Consider the following 9,278-nt stretch of genomic DNA (forward strand, 5'->3'; position numbering starts at 1 on the left):
TTTGTGGATTCCTTGAAAAAGGATTATCATACCAAAGACGAAAGAAATTCTTCAGTGATATAAAACACTATTTCTGGGAAGATCCACATCTGTTTAAAAGTTGTCCCGATGGAATAATACGCCGATGTGTATTTGGAGATGAAGCTAGTAAAATTTTAAACCATTGTCACACAGGACCAACAGGAGGGCATTATGGGCCTCAACTAACAGCAAGAAAAGTTTATGAAGCTGGATTCTATTGGCCTACAATTTACAAAGACGCACACCTTCTTTGCAAATCCTGTGATGCATGTCAAAGGGCCGGAAAAATAAGTCAACGTGATGAAATGCCACAAAATGTCATCCAAGTATGTGAAGTATTTGACATTTGGGGTATTGACTTTATGGGTCCATTTCCAAAATCTCATAATAATCTATATATACTCGTAGCCATTGATTATGTATCTAAATGGGCGGAAGCACAAGCTCTCCCAACTAACGATGCACGAGTTGTAGTCAACTTTTTAAAACGTCTTTTTGCAAGGTTTGGAACACCGAAAGCTTTAATAAGTGATCGGGGTACTCATTTCTGTAATAATCAACTTGAGAAAGTTCTTAAAAGATATGGAGTAACTCATAAAATCTCCACCGCATATCATCCACAAACAAGTGGACAAGTTGAAAATACCAACCGAGCTTTAAAACGTATTCTAGAGAAAACCGTAGGATCAAATCCGAAGGAATGGTCCATTAAATTGGAGGATGCACTCTGGGCTTTTAGAACAGCCTACAAAACTCCAATTGGAACCACACCTTTTAGACTTGTTTATGGAAAAGCATGTCATCTTCCAGTAGAAATTGAACACAAAGCATTTTGGGCTTTGAAGACATGTAATCTTGATTTACATGAAGCCGTACGTCTACGATTAAGTCAACTAAACGAATTAGAAGAATTAAGACATGAAGCATACGAAAATTCGTTAATCTATAAAGAAAGAACGAAGAAATGGCATGATAAAAGAATCAGAAGTTCAAAAGAATTTAAAGAAGGAGACAGAGTTCTTCTTTTCAATTCACGATTCAAGCTATTTCCTGGAAAATTGAAATCAAGATGGTCTGGACCATTCATAGTCAAAAGAGTTTTCCCATACGGAACAATAGAATTGATAAATTCAAATGGGATGGAATTTAAAGTTAATGGTCACAGAGTTAAACATTACATACATGGTCCGATGGAAGTCGACAACGAAGTTAATCACAATTTCGACACCACAGCTAACTAAGTGTGGGGAGAATCAAGTCTTTAAAGGATAATATGTATTTCTGTTAGAGTTAGATTGTCTGTTTTCGTGTAGTTCTCGAAAATGGAACACGTATGGTCTTTCCCTAGCAGACCCTAAAGAACTAGTCTTCTCCCCCCATTCTGAATTTTTATTTTTTTAGGTTTTTACGAAATGAAGACTGCCTGTGAACTAAACCATGGTCTAATGCTACACGCTTTGATCACTAAACGTAATAATGACATACTACCGAGCGAATTAGTATCAGTAATCAGAGAAAGAATGGACGGAGTTAGAAAAGGATCCAGATGCGAAGATAATAAGTTACAATTTGGTAAAGGAAAATCAAAATCCGCAGCGAAAAGAAGAGCACGACACCTAGAAAGATGTCACAAATGCGGAAAATGGTCACATGGAGGTAAATGTTCAAATAATCAAACCTATTCAAATACCGAATTTGTTACTTTATGCAGAGACGGACCGTTCATATGTTTAGAAGAAAAGACAATGAATGCTCGAGGTTACGCCTATGCAGCCATGGAAAACCAATTAAACCGACTATCTTATGAATATAATAGATCATATAACTAAGAAATCTATTCCGCAGGTATGTCTGTATAGTTTTTATTTTTATTTTTATTTTTAACCTTTTGATAATAAACGCTAATTTGTTCGCTAAAAAGTATTAAATTGGTATTAAATAAAATTAGGTTTGGCGACCGAAATTATTGATATCATTCAAAAATTTATTACATCACTGCGAAATTTAACGTTTATTCTTAAGGTATAAATATCTTTAATCAATCAACCCAAAATATTTCAAAAATTCGTCATGAGTTAAATTAGGTCTTGGAACCGAAATTACTTTACCGAAAAGAGGGGCGCATATTTTTGATAATATTTGATTGATTAAAGTGGGATAAAAAGACAAAAAGATTTTTAATTTATTTTTTCCATGTTTTTAAATTTAATATTTAAATCTTAAGTTAATATTGTAAACATTGTAAAAACAATATATTTAAAATTGTAAATATTTGAAAAATTAATATAAGTTTGGTGTGAATTTATAATATAAATTTTTAAAATAAGTTTGGTGTGAACTTTTAATTTTTAAAATATGAATTTTTAATTTATTGCATTTAAAATTTTAAGTTTGGTGTGAATTTTTATATATTAATTTTGAATTTTATAATTGTGTGAATTTAAAAACAAAAATTTACTCTATCTCATTAAGTTAAGAATATGATTTTTAAAATTCGTCGTAAGTTGAAGACTAGGTCTTTGAACCGAAATTGCTTTACCCGAGGGAGGGACGAGAACTTTTATTATCATTATTTTTAATCTTTTTGATTTAAAGTATGCCAAAAAAATTAAAAAATCCAAAAATCTAAGCTTTTAAAACAATCGTGTGAAAATGACAAAATTTTAAAATTTTGTCGAGGGACGGACTAGGGCATCGTCCCGAAACGACCTCGTCTTAAAAAGAAACAAAATTTTTAAAATTTTATAAAATTTTATGTTTTAAAAGTATAAGGTTTTTATAAAAAAAAAAAAAAAAAAAAAAAAAAAATACCAGAAATTACACCCCATGCGAGTCGCATGGGGATAGGCACAAAACCATGCGACTCGCATGGACCAGAAAAACTGGACAGGATCAAATTATCCAGCGATTCTGCTTCTTTCACAAACACACATACACAAACACGAAAACCTCTCAAACTCTCTCAATTTTTCACCAATTTTCACCAAATTTCTTGCAAAAATTTCACAATAATCATGCCTAGATTCAGTAGTCTCAACCCCTTCAGGAGAAAGGTAAAGATTTCACCCCTAATCTCTTTAAATTCGAATTTTTGTGTTCTTGAGCTAGAAAATTTATATTTTGATTTTGTTAAATTTAGGTGTAATTAGAGCTAAATTGTTGTTATATTATGCATGTATATCCTAGATAGAAGCTATTTAACATGAATTGAAGCTAAAAACTTCAAATTTTTAAGAATCTAGGGTTTGTGTTCTTGAGCAATTTGGGGCTTTTTGATATAAACAGGTTATGGCCGATTTTTGTCATGAATTGTTGCTAAATTAAGTAGTGTAACATGTTTAGGTAGTTAATTGATCCAAACTTTGAGCCTAAACATGTTTTTGAGAATTAAAGTGGACTTTTTAAGTCTAAAAATTCATGAACTTGGATAATTTGATATAAAGGCCATTTGAAACTTGTTTCATTGCTAGTAGTGATTATTTTGGCATGTTATTTGAGATAAATGTTTATGAACTTGATGTACATTTTTCGTATATGCTTATTTGACAAAGTGTAGACTTGACAAAAATATGAAAATGAGCACTAGTTTGATTTGAATGCCATGTAACAAGTGTTTAATTGCTATAATGATTATTGTTGACATGTTTAAGAGTTTAAATGTGATAAAACATTGTACACATTTTCGTATGTAAAAATGTAGAATTGTTATTGTTAAGAAAATGTGTATAAAATGTGTTATGAATTGAACATGTCATCATAATTGTTTCAAGTTATTATTTTACTAACACTAATGCATATTTGGATGCACAATTTTTGTGTTTAATGTGTTTTACAGAGAGCCGATACTGGAGGTTCAGGAGCATCATCGTCCAGGCAACCAGAGCCCGAACCGGAAATGTTTCATGAACAAGAACAACATATGCAACAAGAAGAAGAAGAACAGGAGGAGCAACATATTCCATATCACGATCAAGATCAATTATTCATGAATCAGTTTCGTCAATTCGCTCCACATCAAAGGATTCTGAGCTTAGACATTAATGAAGATCAGTTACACCCAAATCTGAGATTTGATCGATGATGGATAGAGTATCCAGATTATCAAAAGAACATGCACATTCTCTACTTTAAGGTTGTTGAAATGCCAAGGGCAATTGACTGGGTACCTTTGGAAACAGTTGACCTTGCCGAACCGATTCGGGAATTATTGGTGCAAAGGTATGGTAATTCTCAGTTTAACGATTGGATGCGCCTATTTTCCATTCGTAGAACCATATATAGGGAATGGTGTATAGAATTACTTAGTACTATTAAGTTAAACAGTGATGTTAGGAGGATAGATGATAGAAGCTTTATTAGATTTCTGTTAGGTGGACGCATGTACAGAATGTCCATGATAGATTTAGCCAGGGCCTTACAGATTTACACCCCTGCTGAACTTTTGAGCCCCGACTGTAATAGCCTGATTGCCCAAGGAGAAAGGGTAGATAGGGAATTTGATATTAACGCCATCTGGAGGCGTATGTCCCACTTTAATGAATTTCACGCCAGTGGAAATCATACATACTTAGATATAGACAGAGCTGAACTCCGGGTGATTCATAGATTCTTAGCAAACACAATTACACAAAGGGGAAGAAATAAGGAGAAATTGACCGTAAACGATTTGTTCTACCTCAAGTGTATTAGAGACCCGAGGAGTTTCGTTAACATTCCCTATTGTGTTGGTTATTATCTCGCTAATGTAGTTTCGGGGATGAAATCGGGGAGTATTATAGGTGGTGGTATTTTCATTACTCTCATTGGAGAGTATTTAGGTGTAGATAAGCACCAAGGGGGTCCAATGAACGAAATAGAGGACGGAGGTGAAACTATAAGTTCAAACCTTTATCACGGTGCAAGGGTATTATTGATGAGACGTGGTCGGGTATATCGATATGAGGGACCTCAGCGACAGGTAGAAAGAGTTTCGGATGATGAAATGGAAGAGGCGAACAACATTATAGGAGTTGTTCGGGAGACTGCTCTTGATTTAGGCGTTCGTATGGAGGATGAATACATGACGAACTATGATAGGCATATGCAGTACGAGGCATGGCAACGTCGGAATGACTACGAGCATTCCCGGCAACGAGAGCATGGCCGATGGGATTATCATCAGCGCCAAATTATAAGCCAGTTGCAGCCTGGCGAGATGTATTATCCGACCCGACCCGCATACTATCCCGCACATCAGCCAGAAATGAGACCACCCTATGATTCATATGATTATGACGCAGCATACCAGTTCACCTATAATCAGCCATGGAACCCGGACGCGAACATGAATTGGGATCCATATCCTAATTTTCCTCCTAACCCACCTCCTGATCAGTAGAGATAAGTTGGTAATTTTTATTTTTATTTTAAACACTTAACATTTTATTACGTTTATGTAATGTTTGATATTTTATTACTATTGTGTACTAATATTTTTCTTATAGTTTGAAAGTGGGATGCCAAAGTTCCATTTCAAATTACATGTATGATTATATTTGTATTGTCTGTATTCTATTTTATGCACAAAACAGGGTAAAACAAAGCGTTTTCAAAGACTGGCATTAAGTTCAGCAAAAGCAACAAATTTTGACGACAATGATGAAAAATGTATGTGAAATAACAACAAGACGGAATGAACAAATGACGTGCACCATTTATCATTCAGCAAACAAACGCCAATATATTTGGAAACTTTGGTAAAAATTTAATCATTTTCACACAAATCACCCTCAATAATTTAAATTGTTACTGATTTCTTGCAAATGAGGGCATTGCAAGATCTTAAGTGTGGGAAGGGGTTAAATTCTTTCGGATTTTAAAATTTTTATATTAAACACTTGGTTACCATTAAAAATACTAGTAAATCAGTAGTTGTATTAGAATCTAGTGCTCTCTAATAAAAAAGAACAGCCCTAGTCTTATATACTGACTACCCAATTCTAGTAAAATTTTTCAAAATTTTCAATTAAATGAATTCAAAATCATGTTTATACATATTTATGAACAATAAAACTAGGTTTTAACACCGAAATTATTGTTACCTCGGAAAGGACATAAATTGAGAAACAAACTAAAATGTTAAAATTCATTTAAAATGGAATAGAGGACGATAAAAAGGAAAATAAAAGCCAAGTGTGGGAAAATTTACCAAGTTATTTTAAACATATGTCACATATATCTGTAACAAATAACTGAAAATACTTTTGCTTTGGACTAAACTAAACTGTTTTACCCAATGAAAGAAAAGAAGAGATGGATCTACACGATGAATCAATTCCATCATTAAAAGGAAGTAAAGTCTTCCGAAAAAGACACGCGCTTCTTGATTTAGGTCATGAAGTTGTCGTCTAGACCAGCTGTAGGTTGACGAAAAATCTAGAAAAGTCATCTCTAAAATCAGTAGGAAATCCACGGACCTCAGCATTAAACAGGGTCGCCAAGTGGTCAGATTTATCCTAACCATGAGAAGGATTTATCTCGTACAATGGGGGGGCACCATGCAAATTAGCTTGATAAGACTAATGAATCAGATCCCCAGAAAGGATAATCTCCTTAAAGATTAAAAATCAGCTTTTAAGACTGATATTACTCAATCCTAGAGATTGACCTTAAAGATTGAGAATTCAAACTCATGGAATTCAATGATATCTAAACTCGAGCTTAAACGAGAAAATATTTTGATCAAAATTATAAACCGATTTGTTTTCTGAAAACCCTATTTTCAATGCGTTCATTACCATTGAACGTAAAATCCTAGGAATTCACCTGGAATTCATTAGGTCACCTGAACTAAATCGGGTGTCAACCGTAAGAACGGTGGTTGCATAGTGGTCAAAGACAGGACCTTGTGCCATACCGAAAAATTATAAGGGTGAGCTTTACTATTGCTCCTACCAAGGATAGTAATTGCGTCCGACACGTTATAGACCATAATCAAAAGCATGTCACGGGACATTGCCTTAACAGTTGCTTGTTCAACGCTTTCCTTTACAACCGGACGGTAGTTTGCCGAAAGGTAATATACGGAACAAGTAAACTGAACGTGTTGCTTTCCAAATACAAGGTTAGCAAGTGGGTGACACAAAACCGCAAGTTTTGAGCTAAAATTTTCAAATCTGAAACCCACCAAACCCACAAAAATATTTTGCAAACACCGGTAAAGGGTTATTCCGGAAAACTTATCTAGGGTAAAAACTAGATTTAATTTTCAAAAGATCAAATGTTTTCATAAAGATCCAATTTCCTTAATGGATCTAAATTTTTATAGTCATGTGGGACTGTAAACCACATCGTTACTACCATTGTTCATACCGCCGTATTGAAATCACTGATGTGCAAAGTGTGAAGAATAAAGAAGTGATTCTAGTATTTCAAGACAATATTGCTTGAGGACAAGCAACGCTCAAGTGTGGGAATATTTGATAATGCTAAAAACGAACATATATTTCATAGCATTATTCCCCAAGAAAGACAAGATTTTAGTTAGGTATTGTTCGATTTACAAGCAATATTCGTTTAAATATTAAAAAGTGAAGACAAAAGGCAGATTCGACAAATTGAAGACAAAAAGGTCCAAAGAGCTAAAAAGTACAAGATACAACTAAAAAGGTTCAAAATATTGATGAGGAACGTCTCAAAATGACAAGAGTACAAGTTACAAGACGCAAAGTACACGATATAAAATAATACGCGAAGACGTCCGAAAATCCGGAACCGGGACCTAAGTCAAGAAGAAACGCCCGACGCAACGGACCAAAAATATCTAGTCTACTATGCACAAGAATATAATATAATATATATATAATTATATATAATTATATATTATTTTATATATTATTATTATATTACGTCGGCAAGAAGAAAACAAACCAATTTGGCTGGATCCAGGGTGGCCATGCGACTCGCATGGCCAAAGGCACAAATCCATGCGAGTCGCATGGAGTGAGATTGCTGGTCAGGTCCTATATAAAGCCAGTTTTGTGCCGAGTTTTAATCATCTTTTTTCTCTTCCTCTTCATACGTAAATATATTTATATTTATAATTTATATTTTAATTTTAATTATAATTCTAATAATAAGGGTATGTTAGCGAATGTTGTAAGGGTGTAAGTCGAAATTCTGTCCGTGTAACGCTACGCTATTTTTAATCATTGTAAGTTATGTTCAACCTTTTTATATTAATGTCTCGTAGCTAAGTTATTATTATGCTTATTTAAAACGAAGTAATCATGATGTTGGGCTAATTACTAAAATTGGGTAATTGGGCTTTGTACCATAATTGGGGTTTGGACAAAAGAACGACACTTGTGGAAACTAGACTATGGGCTATTAATGGGCTTTATATTTGTTTAACTAAATGAAAGTTTGTTAATGTTAATATAAAGATTTACAATTGGGCGTCCCTATAAATTACCATATACACTCGATCGGACACGATGGGCGGGGTATTTATATGTACGAATAATCGTTCATTTAACCGGATACGGGAATGGATTAATAGCCACTAGAATAATTAAAACAGGGGTGAAATTACATTCAAGGGTAATTGGTGTAATTGTTAACAAAGTAGTAAAACCTTGGTTTACACGCAGTCGATAACCTGGTGTATTCATTAAACAAAGTATTAAAACCTTGTTACAATTCGAATCCCCAATTAGTTGGAATATTTAACTTCGGGTATAATAATAATTTGACAAGGACACTTGCAATTTATATTTATGACTGATGGACTGTTATGGACAAAAACCAGACGGACATATTAAATAATCCAGGACAAAGGACAATTAACCCATGGGCATAAAACTAAAATCAACACGTCAAACATCATGATTACGGAAGTTTAAATAAGCATAATTCTTTTATTTCATATTTAATTTCCTTTATTTTATATTTAATTGCACTTCTAATTATCGCACTTTTATTTATTGTAATTTTATTTTATCGCACTTTTATTATTCGCAATTTCATTATCGTTATTTACTTTACGCTTTAATTTAAGTCTTGTATTTATTTTATATTTTACATTAGGTTTTAACTGCGACTAAAATCTTAAAATCGACAAACCGGTCATTAAACGGTAAAAACCCCCCTTTATAATAATAATATTACTTATATATATATTTGTATTTTTATAAAAGTAAACTAATATAGCGTTGAGCTTTGTTCAAAGATTTCCCTGTGGAACGAACCGGACTTACTAAAAACTACACTACTGTACG

The sequence above is a fragment of the Rutidosis leptorrhynchoides genome, chromosome 6, assembly GCF_046630445.1.
Source record: "Rutidosis leptorrhynchoides isolate AG116_Rl617_1_P2 chromosome 6, CSIRO_AGI_Rlap_v1, whole genome shotgun sequence".
Classification (NCBI taxonomy): Eukaryota; Viridiplantae; Streptophyta; class Magnoliopsida; order Asterales; family Asteraceae; genus Rutidosis; species Rutidosis leptorrhynchoides.